Source organism: Catharus ustulatus, chromosome 8 (assembly GCF_009819885.2).
Source record: "Catharus ustulatus isolate bCatUst1 chromosome 8, bCatUst1.pri.v2, whole genome shotgun sequence".
Classification (NCBI taxonomy): Eukaryota; Metazoa; Chordata; class Aves; order Passeriformes; family Turdidae; genus Catharus; species Catharus ustulatus.
Window position 1 is genome coordinate 27,923,323 of NC_046228.1, and position 18,373 is coordinate 27,941,695.

The following is an 18,373-nucleotide window of genomic DNA, read 5'->3' on the forward strand; positions in this document are numbered from 1 at the left end:
ATTTTTTCATAACCATAATAAATAGTTCATCTTTTAGGTCAACATTTTCTTCATTTTCAGAAAGTTATGAAATGTTTTGGCCATCATTTTTATCGATGCGATTCTCAGTTTCAGGAACTAATTTCATATAGGGAATTTTTTCTATAATGTGTACATGCATACATTGGCTTCTTTCATGTAAACATAAGGTTTTATGTAAAAACCTAACTAAATTTTATCCCAGTTTCACCAATAACAAGCAATAATTCCATCCACTGTAACTGGCAGACAGTGAGTACAACCAGTGCAAGTGGGGGTTCTGTGTTCAGAACATGTAAGGTCATCCAGATAAACACACCAAACATACAGCAGACCTTTAGCTTATTTTTCTCTGCCTGTTGCTTCTCTTTTCAGCCATTTCAGACACCTTTGATTGGCTGTGCATCATTACCAGTCATCTATATACCTCAGCTGAGAGTTTATTAAAACCAGGTATTTTCTATTCATGAATGTGCCTCTGCTTCTAATTTATAAAGTCTCCTTTATTAAAGCTTACTCTCACTTGGCATTTCTTTTAATTATCTGAGAGAAAAATGCACAAACTTTTTTTACCTTTTAATTTTTCTTTTGCAAAGACTAAAATACTGAATTCTAGCTAGCTGGAATTTTAGCTAGCCGAACTTTGATGTCTTTCTTCCTACTGGTGCCTTTTGTCTTCAGAGAAACACGGTCTCCCTAAAGTTACCTTCATATGAAGACCATTGTACATCTACAGATCTTTATTTTTCCTCAGTAGAAAATGAGGCAGTCTCAGAAATGGGTTTTGAATGGATTTTTAAATTCCCTCTTCCTCCAAATGTGGCGTTGCTTCACTCTGTATCATTTAATAGCTTTTTATAAATATTTTCTGTTACTGTTTCATAGTAATCTGCTTAAAAGAACCCAAACCTGTTTATTTGCAATGACAGATTATATGCTCTACCTGGACATCTCCCAGCTAGATAATTTCTATTTCCCTTAATAGATGTGTTTGAACATAGTGATTTATATTGAATCACAGACAACCTTGAGTTGAAAGGCACCCACTTATATAATCTAAATGATTAATTAAATATTGGGGACCAGGACATAGAAACCACATTATTTACAAAAATTATTCTAACTACATCAGTAGTATAGGTTGGGGTTTTTTATGCATCCTTTAAAGGATTTATCTGGAGAATATGGGTGAGGAGAAGGACATCAGGGAAGAGCAGATGCCTGGCTTCTTGTGAAAATTAGGTGACTTTAAGGTGGCCAAAGTCCTGTAATGAAATGCAAATTGATTTGGATCTGATCACAGTCTGGCTCTGTCCCTTTCCCAGCCCAGCTCGTGTTTCCTTTAGATGTATAATATTGGCCATGATCTCGTTTAACTTTTTTGCTTGTACTATAGTTCAAATTAGCCCATTTGTGCTTAGCTATTTTCTTCTTGAAGTTTATTCTCAGTTGTGTCGTTTCTCTGAGCTTGAAGCAGATTCTTAGCTCTATTAGTTAATTTGTGATGCAAATTGACTTCTATTGAGATAAATGTAAGCTGCTAGTTCCCATCCTCATGAAAACTCCCTTGACTTTCCCCTTCCCCTATTGTGTACTTTGAAATGATTTACCTGTCATGTCTCAAACTGTTGACATTGTGACTTTCCACTGCAAAAATTACTGAATATATGTGCAAAAAAAGAAGAGCCTTTTAGGATAAAAATCTCTATACTACAGTGATTATGCCGACTGATGAAACTCTCAAATGCATGTAGTTCTTTTTTCTTCAAAACAAGAAAAAATAAAAACATTAGAACTTTCAGATGTGTTGTAAACCTCTGATGTTGTTTTCTGAAAGAAAATGGTAGATATCTACCTCAATAAGGTTTTAAACAATCTTTCAACTTCAGTACTTAGTTAGATTATGCCCTCAGGAATCTATTCTTATTATAATTATGACCCAGAGGAAATATTCTTGAACAGTAAGATATTTCCATGCTAATAGCACAGTAGATGTAATACGCTGAATTCATGATTGTTTAAAAGCTTTCTGCCAGTATGAGGTAGAATGAACCAGCATCCCTGAAACAAGATACTAACTTTGGGTTGAATCAAGAACTGTAATAAAGGCAAAATAAATTCTAGGAAACATGAAAATTAGTAGGTTGAAGATGAAAAGAGTGAAATTATTAATAAGAGAGCTTTTTTCATTACACAGCAATAGGTACGATTTGTACTGTTGGGAGAGTTGTGGTTAAAATCAAAGGATCTGTGTTCTCTCACCACTGTTCTCTTGCCACCTTTTACTTCACTGGCAATGAAAAGATGTCATGGGGTCAGTTTCATAACCAGAAAATGCAGTGTTTTGTTAATGCTCAGGGTAGTTTGATCAATGTTATCAACACCACAGTCATAATAATTATTCTGTATTCTAGAATTCATATTGGACAAAGGCTGCAGAGCAGTGGCACTTTCAAATTTGTGTGTATCTTTTTCTCTATTTTTAATATGGAGAAAAGGGTATGAATTCCCTCTTCAGTTTTTCTACATGAGGAAAATAAATGGTAGAGTAACCTATTAATAGATAAGAAATTTCCATGAGTTCATTTATCAGGTCAAAGTCAGATGTCTCAGAGACAGGCTATTATTTTAATACAGACTACAGGCCTAAGTGTTTATCTTCAAACTTTGTAGTAGAGGAATCCAAAATGGAGTCATTACAGTGACCTCTTCTGGTCTTAAAATCAAGTTTAACATCTTGTTTAAAAATCTGGTAATGGAACTCTTTTGCAGCTGGTCTCCATCATGGGGAAACAGCCCAGTGTTTTGGGTTTCAGCTGCCACTGATTTACCTTGTTTGGGATTTCTATTTTTCAGCTCCGATTCTGGCTCAAACCTAGAAGTACATGGAAATACCCCTTAATATCCAAATGTATTTATTTTTCTGATATTTTCTGCCTTACTAAATAGAAAACTTTGTTTAAAAAATAGGTATTCTTTGTCCTAGTGTGAGACTTGAAATACTTGGAGCTTTCTTTTATTAGAAATGTGTTTACATTTTTGTTTTTAATTCTGGATTTTGGAATCCATTCAGTTCACTTTTTTTCCTTTTCATTGTGATGGAAAAACCTGAAACACAATAGTGACAGTGCCTAATATCTGGACATAAATAGTGGAAACAAAATAAGGACTTACTGACCTCTTCCCTCAGACTTGATCTATGTGTCGTTAATTTGATGTTGCAGAACACACATTTAATGTCAAAATACAGGAAGTGAAAAGCTGGTGCATTACCTTGTTGGTGTTTTATAACCTCTTTGACAATTTTGATTGTTTTATGTATTTTGAGCTATGGTTATTTTTCTGTGTGTTATATCTGCCCTGAATATCTTGCTTTGTAATACATGTAAAAGTGAGGTGGTGATATACCATTTATATGTGACTGTTCAGAAACTCAGAAACAACTTATTTCATTACAGCAGTACAACAGAAATTGGTGTCCCTGATGAGACTGAATTCTGTCAGGGCTTCAGCTTTCCTAGCCTGATCCTGGCTGCTCAGACAATTTCTCTGTTTCCCTCCCAGGCTTCCTGTCCTTCCTTCCCCTCTGTGGGCTTCCTTTTACTATTTGAGTTTGTGCAGGAGCTGCTCCATGCTGGCCTGCTGGTGGTTTTGCCTGGCTTTCTCTTTTTGGATGTGTCACTCCTGAGCCTGGAGGAGGTGATCCTTGAATATTGACCAGCTTTCCTGAGTCCCTCTTCCCTTCAGGACCTTATCCCATGGCTCTGTACCAAGCAGATCCCTGAAGAGGCCAAAGTCTGCTCTCCTCAAGCCTGGGGCGGTGACTTTGCTGAGCATCCTTTTCATTGTCCCAACATTTCAACATTCCACCACGTCATGGTCACTCCAGCCAAGGCTGCCCTGGAGCTTCACATTCCCCACCAACCCCTCCTTTTTTGTGAGAACGAAGTCCCCATAAATTGACTTGGGGGAATAAGTAGACAACAGTTTGAGGGAAGATACAGAAGTGACTGAAAAGGGGAGAATGGAGTTGGAAAAAACTGAAGTTAGAAAGAGAGGATAAGTGGCAAATAATTGTACTTTTTAACCAAAATATAATTTAATCTCATTGTTTGTAACCATAATGACAGTTAATTGAAGCAGTAGCTAAAAAATACTAACCTAGAAAATTAAAAAAAAATATGCCAAGCCGTAATAATTACTGGAATAGCCCTTTGATAGACAGGTCTAAAATGAAAGTTTGTCTTATTTATTTAGGCTGTAATAGAATGTTTGTCCTGTGTCTGTTATTAGAGATTAGAAGACATTATTGACTGTTCTTCCATAAGAAAACTGATAGCAGCAATCTCCTGCGAGGGGAAGTCAGACTCCTTTAAACCAGATTATTAACCTTGTCATATTTCTGCTGGTGTAGTGGGTAACACTGTCAGATGTTTGGATGCTTTTTCTTTATTTAACAACTTTTAATGAATTGAGAGCAGAATTGAGGAGAGCAACATAAAATAGAATAGAAAAAAGACCACTAATATTACTGTTTTCCTGTGAGCCTGTGGTATGTCTTGAGCAATATACTGAGCTGGACAATTATATTTAAGACTATATTTCTAAAAATTATTTTTCCTTTCATACAGAAACCTTTGGAAAAGTCTCTAGATTTATAAAGTTAAATGCAGTTTTATTTTGTTCTTTTGCTATAAATGGAATATCATGTTGACAACTTTCATTACATTAAAAAAATTTAAGGCTCCTACTGTACTTTAGGAGGTGTGGAGAGATTGGTTTGCAGTTCAGTATTAGTGGTAATTTAAGAATGACCAAATGGCCAATAAAATGCTTTCAAAAAAAGAAAGCTCTAAATAAGATGAATAATCTCTAAGACACCAGAGATTTTCACTATGATACTTTGGTAATGTAATCTATGACATGGATGTCCAGAATATTGTAGCAATAATTTAAGGGCCGGTTCCTGAAATGTTGCTGTTAACACATGTGGAAATTCCCTAGGAGCACTTAGCAAAGGTATCACTGGTAAAGAGTGAGCTGGAACCTCCGTTTTTGTACAGTCATGGAAGAGCAGTCAAGGCAAGGGATATTGATCAGATTTTGCCAATTAAGGATCTTGCCTGGAATATTTTCCCAGTAGAATTACAGCTTCGATTCGCTCTGCAAACTGTGTAATAACAGTTCACCTAACCATATCTAATCTAGCTTTAAATTAGCTTAGGCATTGATAGTCATATTTCCTTAACAACATGAAATTCATACAAAGACTGCAAAACCCACTTATGTTCCTGCTAAAAACCTAGCAAGTACAGTTATGTGGCTACAGTAGATAAAATGCAGTTATTGTAAACAGGACTGCTGTATTAACTGCTCATGTTAATGAAATTTTATGTTCCTTTTGGCATTATGCTAATAAATGGGGGTTAAGTAGGAGAAAATATCAGTGTTCTACTAAAATATTTCATTGTCTTAAGCACATTATGTTCCCTCTGAAAAACCTGGAGCTGTAGGATTTGTCTGTCTTATGGTGAACTCAAGACTGTGGGGGGGTTGGAGACTAGGATTCTGATCTGGCTTTATTTTAAGCCTCTTGTGTTCAGTTTACCTCAGTCATGCTCACAGTCAGTAAGCATAGAAAGCAGTAGCATACCAAATTCAAAACGAGGGCTGGGGTTTTTTTTATGCAGTTCATTTAATATTGCTTGTAAGATTCTGGCTACCCAAACCAAGGTTTATTTTGTGGGGTTTGTTCTTGTCAGATTTCTTTGAACACCAGAGGACTTATCTAGGCAGCTTATGAAAAATGCTAATAATAACTTTTATTTGTTATGATGTTTATCACTTGAAGGAAGGGTCTTGATTCAGCAAGACCTTTAACCTGAGTCTAATCTAAAAATTCAGTGACTGTTGGAATGTTTACTTTTTTTGCTGAGTTGGGACTGAAACTTGGCCCATTGTTAACATCCTTGCTGACTTCAGTGAGAGCCTCACGCTTGTGTCCTAGGGCAGATGGCTGCTAATACCTAAATTCCAGCCCACAGAGAAAATCTGGAGTGAATGTGATGATTGTGTCAATCTACAATGTAATCACTTTGCAAACTTTCTTCACCGTGTATTAGCATTTCTTGATATCAGAAGATAATACTATTGGTTTATGAATGTGGGAGAATTTACTGAACTTGTTTATTGTACCATGGTGAAATTATAATGTCAGTGCTATGTTATAGTTCATAAGTTAGACATTTTCAAAACTGTCCAACATCTCAAATTTCTAAGGAAAAAAGGGAGAAAATGAACAGAAGTAGTATAATTGTGATGTGTCTGATTGTGTATTCCTTTGTGTATTTATTCTGAAGTAGTAAACTGATATTGTCTAATACAAGTCAGAGATATATTGCAGGTGCTAATGCTCGATAATTTATATTTTAGAGTTCTGCTTTACTCTACTTTAGTGAAATTTTATTGTTAAAATATGGCATCTTTACCAAGTAATTTGTGACATAAAGGTGGAAAGAAAATCCTTGAAGATGTCTTTATTAGATATCTCGTAAGAGACACAACTAAAGATATTTTGGCATGACATCTGGAGGGTGTTCTGGGAGGAACAAACAAATAGTCCTCTCTTTCTAAAGAATGTTATTTGGTTACTAAGCTGGTCTGCCTATCAGGTGCAGCAGCAGTAAGTGATGCTTCTGCTGACTGCCATCAGGGAAAATGAGCTGCATGTCCCTGCTTGCCTGTCATCTCTCCTGTGCTGTGGTATTCTGCCTATTCAGCCCTTAGTACCTCTCCTTTTGTGTCCCTCTGTGCATCTCCCTTCCACCTCCTGGCCTTCTTGCTCAGTTTTTCCTGGCCATTCCCTCTTCTTCTCAACCCTCTGTGCTGCTGCTCTGTGGGATTTAATACAAACATTCATGTTTTCACTTTTACATCCATCCACCACACAGTATCATCAGGTGTATCAGGTCCCCACAAACTGTCACCTTTTCTTTTTTAGCTGTTTTTCTTTTAAAAGCTGTGTCATTTTCAGTGTTGTTTCTATAGTAAATTAGTATTCAGTTTGTCAGTGTACTCTTCAAAGGAAGTGGTGTATTTATCTGTTTGTGGTTTTGTTTGGGTTTTTTTTTTTCAAATGTTCATATACTTTTTTTTTTCTCCTCACCTGGGAAACTTGTCTCACAGCTCAATTTTTTTTATGAAAAATGCTTGATCCCCAATTTTGGGAAGTGACCCAAGTCTAGTGAACTACACTGTCTTAGAAGAATGCCTCTGGTGTTATTTTATAGATGAAAATATATTTGAAATTTTACACAGTGAACAATTTAATTGTGAAGAATATTCAAAATGAATATTTTAATATGAAGCTTTAAAATTATCATGGAGAGTTGACAGGAAACCTGCAGGAGGAAGACACATAATGTGCAACTGAAATTTAACCTGCAGAGTTGTTGGCTTTTGTTCCAGCTGAAGGTTCCACGTCTTTTAATTCTCTGCATTTATTCTTGTGTATTAGAGCTTTTTCTGATGTATGGATAGCAGTGGCCAGATCTTTATGGGGGGGAAGTTGATAATCTTATTGTATTGCTGTTTAGGCTCAGCAGCAAGTCAGGACCTGCAGATGTTGCCATTAAGTCAGCTACCACTGGCACTTCTATTTCCTTCTCTAACTTTGCTTATGTCCCTCTCTTCATTATTGAATACTCTGCCACAGGGAAGAGGGTAAGCTGAATTCTGAACAGTCATGTTTTGAGTGTCAGTATCTAAAACCTTCTATTTCTCCCAGAAAATGCATTTGATACCCCTTATGTTTTCCAACAAACATTTCCCTTCATAGTTCCATGCAGAAAGAAAGATGGGAAGATAATGTAAAGAGATTTTCTACTTGTCTCTTTAAAATTAGAGCTATGATGGCATTGTAATCATATTATTCTGGCATCTGGAGACTCCAAAGCTTTTACTCTCACTTGCTGGTGACATTGCAGTTGGGGTTCCCAAACTAATTCATAAACCAGCAAACCTCATGCATGAGGCAGGAGCAGAATGACTGCCAGTGATTCTCTCTTATTTTTCTAAATTACTTCAGCCAATAAAAAAAGAATTTATGTGCTTTCTGAGAAATTTTTTCTTATATCTGTTAGGTGGTAGAAGTGTGAAATACGCTGATTTTCTCAGACTCTGCCCAAAATGTGTTTTGCCATGTTTTTTGATGTGGTTTCAGTACTCACATATTATTGAGTGCTGATCATCCTAACAGTGATATTTTCCTGGAATGTCTCCTCCACAAGATCTGTGGCCAGCATCTTTGATTGCACAAACAAACCTTGCTGACAGTAAAAAGGACTGAGCCTTAAAAGCTGAGAAATATTAATTAGTCAAGTAGACTGAAAGAGAGCTTTTAAACATGGTATTTAGAAAAAAATCACGTTAAGAAATTCAGCTGTAGTGATAGCTACAGTTGGCAGTTGACAATTTTTCATTGAAAAGATGTTCTGGTGGATAAAGTTGCACAAGAAAAGCTTTTATTTTAGTAAAAAGATATTAAATTGAAATTTAGATTTTTTTAACTGGCCTGAAGGATTTAATTTTGACAAGATAATTGAAAAAACCTCCACAATATTGACCTGTTTTAATATCTTCTGCCGTGTTTTGTGGGCCAGATTCTCTCATATATATTTCTTGTGCATGGTGGTCCTGAGGGACTGGAGTGCAACTGAAGGAATTTATTCAGTGGTATATGCAATATGCTTAACAACTAGTCCAGAGAAAGAAATTGAGAACTAGGAGTGCAGTGGATACAAAACAGGGAAATAGATTTCAGTACTGGAATGGATGAGATCTGCAAAGGATTTTTCCAAGGATTCCAATTGTCAAAACATTTTACTTGAATTAAAAAAGTCTAAACAAAATGTTTTGATACTGCCCAGCTTAGATTCCTCTCTGTGGAAAAACATCTCATTTCAGGAAGAAATCAAACTTCCTGGTTTCTTGTATGGTAGCAGTTCCAGCTTTTTCTAAAGTTTCATCATCACACCTCCTTTAAATAAATTTGTGAATTAGTGTGATGTTTCAGATGGGAGGATTTCTTGGGCTGCTTCTGGAAAGGCAAGCATTCTCCTAGGGGAAGGATTCTATTTTAATAGTGGAATTGGTTCTGAAAGGGTTCTAGAGCACCCATATTTCAGGAAGGAGGAAGAAAGAGAAGGCATCAAGGTGATCAGTTAAGCATTCCTGCTTGCTTTCCTCCCTGTTTGAGTGGTCCTGTGCAGCCTAGGTAAATCAGTACACCAGGAGTGCTCTCACTCAGAAGCATTTTACTGGTGAGCTGCTGTAAGAAAGGAAGGCTATATGAAAGTATGCATTGGGGATTTTGGTTACTATAAATTACATTCTTTGAAATCTCATTTAGAACCAGGAACTAAAATGATGTTGGAAGGCTCAAAGGATTAATTCTTCCTGAACAATAGACTGTCACTGATCACTCTGTAAAGTAATTATACTAAATTTAATTATAATACAAATGCATTGTGTGATAGTTGTAGTGTGCCCAAAAGAGGGTTTGAAAAGGTGCCTCACAAGCATGTGGACTAGCTCTGGGAGCATAGTGGCAAATTACAGATGCTGTAATTGAGTACAACTTAATATCAGGCTTTCTTAATTAAAGGTTTGAGGTTGTGTGGGGTAGGTTCTGGCTGGCACACTTTGCTGTTCAACATCATCAGCATAATGGAACAAATGAACTCTTCCCATTTTATAGGTTCTGCCAAAAGCCCTTATGACTTCCAGTGACATTAATACACTTAAATCAATGCCAGTTTCACTGTCATTTTGAAATCAGGAGAAATCAAATGGTTACGGTAGTGGAAAAACAACTGTGTCTCGTTTTGATATTTCAGCTGCAGGAACTGAACATATCCTATCAATATATCATACACTGATGATATTTCATAATAATCATCTCATGAAAACCTAAGGCTCCTACTTCCCCATTTCAGTCTTCTCACTTATGCGTTCATCTTTGTTGGATTTAGACTAGTCGTGAAATATCATTGCCCCTTGAACTATAAAATTAAGCACTGCTCCTGTTTTCAGTTCCATCCTGGTGGCAGGCAGGAGCTCCCTAAACTAAGGACGCTTCTTGGATCACAGCCTTAACAGAACTGGTCCAAATTTAGTGATGTTAAGATGGTTAGCCAGAGTCTTTTCTTGGCCATGACAAAAGTTGTGTAGGTCATGAATAAACAAATGAAACGAGTACTCATGCTTGGGCAGCAGTTCCACAGCTGGAATGGCATGGTGTGCAGTAAGCCTGAGAAGTTTCCTGCTCGTGTTATGTTAGGGCAAGTATCCTGGGAGAAAGATAACAAGATCTAGAGCATGGATATCATGAATTATGATGCAGAAATGGTGGCAGTGAGAGGTAGATGCCTTTGGTTTGTGTCACAACATATAAGGTGTTTATTATAAAGCAACAAAAAGGGTTAGGACCACAGATCAGTCCAAAGAAAATGAGTGCAGATCTGCTGAAGTTCCTGAATGTATTCACAGCAGGCTTCAATTTAGTTTTGCACTACAGTGGAAGAAGTTAAAAATAGAAAATCTGTGAAGAGCACGAAAGCCAGTACAATATAACAACTTCTTTTCCTTTTTACCTTATTTCTTTTATATACAACTGCTTTGTTACATAGGAAATCTGGTAAAAATATGAGTCTGATGTTAGTCTTTTTACATCTATTTGGCTTAGTGTGATAACCTGGAACACATTAATAGAGAGTCTGCAGTGGTAGTTTACACCATCATTGAAATGATTATCAGATCCTAAGCTGTATCTGCCAGAGATGGGAAGAGTGTCAGTTTATTTCATTGAAGAATATTGAATGTGAAATCTTGCATGAGCTGTAGTGTCAGCACTTTGTCCAGCGTCCACGAGGTGACCTTTAGCGTGCCTGTGAAGAAATCTGTGCTGATATGGTGGGCTGCTAGGGGGATAGGGGTGATGTGCTGGTGCCTGTCATTGTTTGATGTGATTGCTGGTCTCTTAGTCTTGTGAGCATCCTTAACCAAAAGGTTCTGACATATTGCTGTGCAGCCCATTATGCAATTAAACCTTGGTTCTCTTTGATTTTCTGTGTGCACATGCAGCCTCTGTAATTTTGCCAGACTAACACAGACTGAAGTCCTGATGAAAGTCATTAACATGAGATTTATTCACATTAACAGCCAACTCCTGCTTTGGAGAGATCTGATATTCTTTCTCCTGATGGATGCAGTACCAATTCAAGACCAGGAGATTTGGCATAAGGAGATAGAAGCATCCCAAAAGGACAAGTAACTAGGTTAAAAAAAAACTTAAGAAAACTAGTTAGGAGTATTGAGAAAAATATTTTCAGTCCTATAAGTTTTTTAAAATAGTAGCTCTCTACAGGGACTGTGACATTTAGTACTGAAAGGCAATTTAAACTCAGCCAGATTCTTATGAGGGATAACTGCACAGGATTCTTTAGGCATACATGTATGCATATATATCTGTCTACATATATCATGTATATCCTATATATATATATTTAATGACAACTGTGTGTTTCCTTAGAAGGAATGCCGTTTTTATGACAGCCTTAGGTGAATGTGGGAAGGGGTTTATTTTTACAGGAGTACATTTTAGCTAATTCATTTATGATCTTAGATTTAGCCTGTGTTACTCAGCAGGGTGAAGGAAAAACCACCCACTGGGGGAGCTGTCTCTAATCTGCCTTTTGAAGGACCTCCTGAAGAGTTGCATCTTGTCTCTCTTGGGATGCAGGGTCTGTTACCTGGGAATTCTAAAAATGATTGTGTATTTGTGCTGGTGCCAGCCTGACAGCCCTCAGTGCAGGAGGCCTTCTTCTGCTTCTGAGCAATGAACAGATGTAATTTTGTGTGGTTGGAGCTGCCAGTTCTGGAAGGACCTCAGCTACTGGAGTTTCTCCCCAATCCTGGACTGTGTCAATTTTGTAGGGTCCATTAGAGCACAGATACTCAACTGCCACCTTGACAGTGCTAATAAGCTGCATTTTAGTAGCATCTGCTGGGCTGATGTGGTGATTGTATTTGTCACCCATTCATTCATCCCTCCCTGCAGCTGCTGCAGTTTGAAGTCTGCAGTGAAGCTCGTTGTCAGACTCTAATGCAGGCCCTGAGAGTTCAATAATGGCCAAGTTTCACTCAAGTATCACAAGCTACTGAGTTGATGGGCAGCCTGCAGGTTGTAGAGCTTTCAGTCATCAGGGCTTGTCCCAAGATTGCTCCAAAGCAGCTGGGAATATTTTGCCATGGAGATATGGACAAACCCACATAATTATTAACACACTGTTAATTTTGTTTCCTTTAATTAATTGGATTTGTGAACAAAGTCTGTAGCCTTCAGACATCCTGGAATCTATATTGGCTGGACCACTTGTAGAGGCCTGATGTACTTTATGGCAAAGAAATACTGGAAATTCAGCAGTTGCTGCAAATTCCCCTTAACTTTATGAGAAGTTGTGGGCAGTAATTACCAAAAAATTATTTTTCTGTAGATCTAGTGAGAGGAGGGAGATTACTGCAGGCTCATATCTTTCTACTTTATATGTACCACCTTCTGCATATGCAAGGGAAGGGATTTAGGAAGAGTTCCCAACAAATACAATGGTGTTAGCATTTTTTTCTAATAAATGAAAGTGCTTTTTTTCCCCCAAGAAACATTAAATAATTCTGCATTTTACTGTTCATATAATAGGTAAGAATTTATTTTCCATTTTCTAAGTATATATTATCTAAATATATACAATTTCTATTGGTGACATTTGCTCTCTACTTTTCTTGTTCAGCTGTTTCTGCATTTTAATGCTGAAATGCAGTGTTGAAGATTTCTAAGGCAACTCTTCCAAGATAATTTTAAAATATAGGCTTAATAATGCACTCAAGAGTTGGCTTCCCTAAGTCATTTTCCCAGTTTTCTGTGGGCTGATTTTTGGCCAGTTTCTATAATTTGGATTGAGTTGGGTTTTTTGTGATTTTTATTTCTTTTCCCCCTTCAAAAAATATATGGAAGAACTAGAAAAGATGTGAGAGGGAGAAGGGTGACTAGAGATATCAGATTGCTTCTATATGAAGAGACATACAGGATACAATTTTTCAGCTCAGTAAGCAGACAAAAGGAGGGAGTGTGTCTAGGTGCTTAGGAAATCAAGAGATTAAAAGATGAAATGGGAGGAATAATTCATTTTTTCTCGTAATGGAAACCTAGATGATGCTTAATAAAATGAACTGGTAGGCAGCTTACAACCTATAAGAGGAAGCACATTTTCAGAGACTGCCTGCTTATATTTTGGAATTCATTGCCACACAATGTGTGGAAGAGAGAAGTTTGAATGGACTCGGAGACCTTAGGAAAATGAATGCCTGATGGGTCCACTGAGGAAATAGTCTTTATATTGCATTAAGGAGATACTTCTCACACTTTGAATTTCATGAGAGGGAATACTGATTTTTTCTTTAAATGTATAAAAGGCTGGATAACAATCACCATAGCAACAGAAAGAATATCAGGTTAAGGCAGTAAGAAAGGGATTTAATGAATGTAATGTGTATGGTTTTTTCCTCCTCAGATGTGTTTGTGGTAATTCTTTGCCATATTTCTGAATTCATATTTCTCTGAGGGCATTGCCCATTTTAGCCCTAATTCTATGAACAAATGCTCTGCTGTTCATTGTTAAAAAACTACCTGCCCTGCAGTGACCAAGGGCCATTCAGAGTGTAGAAATAAATTTTGTCATGTTTTAAGGTAGGCTGATCTTCAAATGAGGTCTGACCGCTGGGTCATTCCCAGAGAGCTGCTGCCTTTCCCTCAGCAGAGGTTCTGCTGCTTATCTGTGCCCCTCCATGGGCCCAAAATGTTTCTCTCCCTCCACTGAGAGGTTTGGACCACGCATAAATCATGTCTTGTTTTCTAATTTGATCAGCTTTGACCTTTCTAGAAGCTTTTCTCAAGACTTGGAAAACAACAACGCATCAGGTGCAATATTAAATAAGCTCTGTAGTAATTGCATAAACCTACTAAATTATTGAATCCTCCTAAACAAATGATGTAGGAGACTCTAATAAAGCTTCCTGGAAATCAGTGTTTATTTTTAAAACTGCAGTAAAGAATCTGAAAGGAGAGATTTTAAGCATTACATATAGCTGTATTTCTTACCTGCTTTTATTTCTTACCTTTGACTACTTTGCTGAAATTACCCCATCCTTTCTAGTGGTGGAGTTCTGCTGGTGCATGGCAGTTTGTGGAGCTGAAAGTATTTATTACTATAATCTTTCTTATCTACCTTGTGTGCACTGTCTGTCACTCTGCAAAGTTGCTCAGAAGTGCTCATTGTCCAGTAAGCTAAAAATTTTCCTGAATGTTGATTTGAAGCTAAGAAAAATGAAGGAGGGCAATAGGCTGTAAACAAAAGGTTTTAAACAGTAACACAGGAAAGTATTTTTCATGCTTACCACAGTTTCTGTATGAAGACTATGCAAAGATTAGCTAAGTGTATTGTTATGTTCCTTGTGAATACTTAGCAACTGGTACATAGTTCATATAAACTATAATATCTGTGGATCTGGTGTTTATATATTCTCTGCTAATTGGCTTTGTGAGCAAGCTGATTTTATTTGCCTTACAAAACCTGTTCTATGTATGTAACAAAGCCCAAGGGATAAATATATTTTTGAAAGCTGTATCAATATAGTTTGTTGTTAATTAAAACCATTAAATGCCCGTCATTACAGAGAAGAAAATTAATGATTTCTTTAATACTATCTACAGTTCTTCTGTTTCTTGGAGAGGCAATTATCCATTACCAAACACCAAGTTATGGTTTTTTTTACTCATTGACTTTTGTTTTAGAGGAAAAAAAATATCTGCAAATTTTGTGTCACTTTTTGTGAGAAGTGAGGATAAAGATGAAGTCATATTGTAAAGATAAAAATAAGGGAAAGTTCACTAAAAATGGAACTTCACATTTTGTTACAAGAGTTTTCAGTGTTCCATGGATGTGGATGTAGGTTGCAGTGCCAATAAACTGAGATAGTCAAAATTCACTGAAAATCTTTAGCAGGGAAACTTTGGCAGTTAGGATTTTTACTGGTATCCAGAGAAAGTGTTAACTTGTCTTAACAGCAATACTGAGAAAATATTATTGGGAGCTTTTAATTGTCATTTTTAAGTATCAACATTTCATCTCAGACTTTGACCTCTTTGCATTTAAGTTTTCAGTTTGATTTATAAATTACATTTATGAATCCACATCTTTTGAACTAAAATGTGTCTATATTTTTCTCTACAACACTGTCCTTGTTATATCAAGACATCAAAATATCATGAGGTAATTAGATAAAGCCAATACTTATTTTTAAAATAAGTTTCTGCAGAAAATTAATGTTGTGGAGTTTTTCATAGGTGTCTGGAGTTTGAGAGAAGAGCAGTTTTCAATACAGGATTGAGAACTGACTTGATAGATGATACCAGAGTGTGGGTTGAACTTTGCTTTCATTCTGAGATGACTCAGTGCCTTTAACCAGAATCAGAAGGTAAATTCATGCTGCCCAGGCTTCAGAAGGTGAAAATCACAGCTGATGAAATCACACAGTGGTCTGTACCTCAGAGGCCAGCCTTGGAAAAGTTGTGTTGTTAGAACTGCAGGAATATGGATGGGATTCTTGAATGTGAGACATCAAAAGCATTCAGCTCAGATAATATCCAAGAAACCCAGTAAGGAATTGCAAAAAAAAGAGCAATTTTGACATAGCCCATTGTAGCATGCCAGTTAATTCCTACGTGCAGAGCCCTTGCATAGAAGGACTGGAAACAACAGGTTCTGGCAGCTGCACGAGCCCCTCATGCTCTCTCCCTCCAGTAAAATTCTTAGAACAGCACAGCAGGGAGTTATTTGGTTACTGCACTCTGTAGAGCACAAGAACCTATAGGAAATCAACATAAATTTGTTGGATCCAACTTTTCGATGGTGAGGTTTTTTTGTTTACAAACAGTCTGCTGAGGTCACTGTGGCATAAATAACAAGGATAGTTCTGCTCTCAAAAGCTAGTAATTTGCTACCAAAAAGCATTTGGAAGCTTTGAAAACAATCTGTTCTCTGTGTGAAACGTATTTATTTCCACTTTACCTACACAGAATGAGTAGTGGTAAAGGGAATTGGTTCAGTTTTGTGCACAAGCAGCTTTTCCTGAGCGACCTGATTTTCAGTAATTGGCTGTAGCATTCAGAGTATCCTTGAAGTCCAGGACATGTTGGATTTCACTGGACAATGACTTTGTCTTTTAAACTGTGGGAAAAAGAAGCGGGGCTTGTTTGCCTTTCAAATAGCTAACCCAGTGGCAATGTGTTTTTAGCCAGTTACTTGTGACAGCTGTTGAGGACTTTATACCTGGATAGGTCTAACTTTTATGATTACTTATCAGTGTTAATTTTATGCTTAGAGATCTGGTTGTTCATATCAAAGGGTAATTTACAATGCCCCTGGGAAGTGCCTGATTCAGCAGTATCTTGGGTACTCACGTTAATTTATTTGACCCTTAGAAGAGTTGCAGTGCTGCACACACATCTTTTCCTATGGCAATGCTGACATCTGATTCAACAACAGCGTTTCTACACTATGGCACATTGTTTGTGTCTTAGAGCTGTGAAAAGTGGCAAAACTGCAGGGGGACAGGGGTGGAAGTTTCTTGTCTGCTTTTCAAGAGAGAACCCTGTGAGCGTCTAGTAGAAAATACCTCAAATTTATTTTTGACACCTTCTTTACCGCATTTTGATTTTATGTCGGGGAAATGAAATACAAAAATTTTGGATGGAGTAATACTTCCCTGCTCTTCATAAAGGAGCCATCAGAGGATAAGATTCTTGTTCATATTGTTTTCATCACTCTCATGATTGTTTCATTTAGTACTACATCTTTTTCAGTGCCTGTGTTGCTGCACTAATAACATCAGCATGTTGCAGTCACTGCTCCTTCAAAGACTAGTATTAATTGAAGCAATTTATTCTAGCAGAGCTGAAGATGGCCTATTTATACTTTTATATAATGAATTACAGAATACATTTATCTTGTCGTGTCCTTTCAGTTCCTTTTTCTGCCAAGAGTGGATTTGCTGCCCCACACAAGTGTTGCCCAGGCTCAGCACAGTAGAACACAGGCGTTTTTCTGTGTTGCATAGGAGGTCAGAGATGTTCACCAGCTATCACAGTATGGAAAGAGGAGCAATCCTGAATTGGTATCCCTGCTTTTTCATTACCTTCTAGCAATAATGGAGCAGTATCTTATTTCAGCAAAAAATAATTCTCATAGTTTATGTCCTTCAACATAATATTAAATGTGATGTATATGCAATATAAAGTATATGGTGCTGGTCTACTCCCAAGGGGTATAAGAAGTCTGAGACTGTGTTAATAAAACCTGTGGGGTTAAAGAAAACTATTGCTTCAATTCTGCATGAAAATCCTCAGTCACAATTCTGTAGAAAGCAGTTCATGAGAATACCTTGGCTTCCCTAATATTAATAGTATAGGGTATGATGTGTCTAATCTTCATTTATGTTGTAGAGCTCTATTATATGTAAAGTAGTTGGCTTTTAATAGCATGGTCATTATATTTAATTGAATTGCTCTTTGGCTAATGAAAAACGTAAGGGAAAACATTTTGTCTCACGTCAAAATATTTGATATTCTCTGCAATGAAGGACCATAAAAATAGTGGAGCAAGGTACTGCTGAGTTATGATAGGTAGGGTCAAAATTGTCAGCTGCAGTGAATGGCAGAATTTGAAGAGCAAGACCTGAATAAATACACAGGCTTCTAGAGAATAAGAATATTAATGCTGAAATTCCTCTACCAAAGCCTCTGCTGGTAGTCCTCTGTCCTAAACTATCCCCATAGTTTTGGGTTAGCTAATGTAGTTTTTCCCCTCCAGGTTTTCCCTATTTATTATGTAGAAATTATTGTAAGTGACATGGAGAGAGAGACTCCATATCCTATCTAGTTACTCTCTAGATAATGGCAGTTAAGTACTGTCATTGATCTTATGTGACAAAAATAAGCTTCTGATACTAATTTGCACTTTGTTTCAATGCAATGTAATTTTTAGTGTTTTGCTTTGTTTTTGAGCTGTTTGAATTAATTTGAAATTTTTGTTCCAATTTGTGTAAATTCTCCACTTCTTGCTATCCAACTTCTTGACAAAGTATATTTTGTTGGCAGAGTTGGAGATCTGTTTTCTTAAATTCTGAATCAGAGTTTCATGGGGCTGCGTGGTGGTGATGCCGTTAGTGCAGCTTTTCTCTGTTA

General features: G+C 37.0%; 1 protein-coding gene across 2 annotated transcripts in view; it reads left to right on the forward strand.

Moving 5' to 3' along the window:
* Window positions 1-18,373, forward strand: part of GRID1 (glutamate ionotropic receptor delta type subunit 1) — a 488,806-nt gene that overhangs the window by 408,349 nt on the left and 62,084 nt on the right. The window lies entirely within an intron of this gene.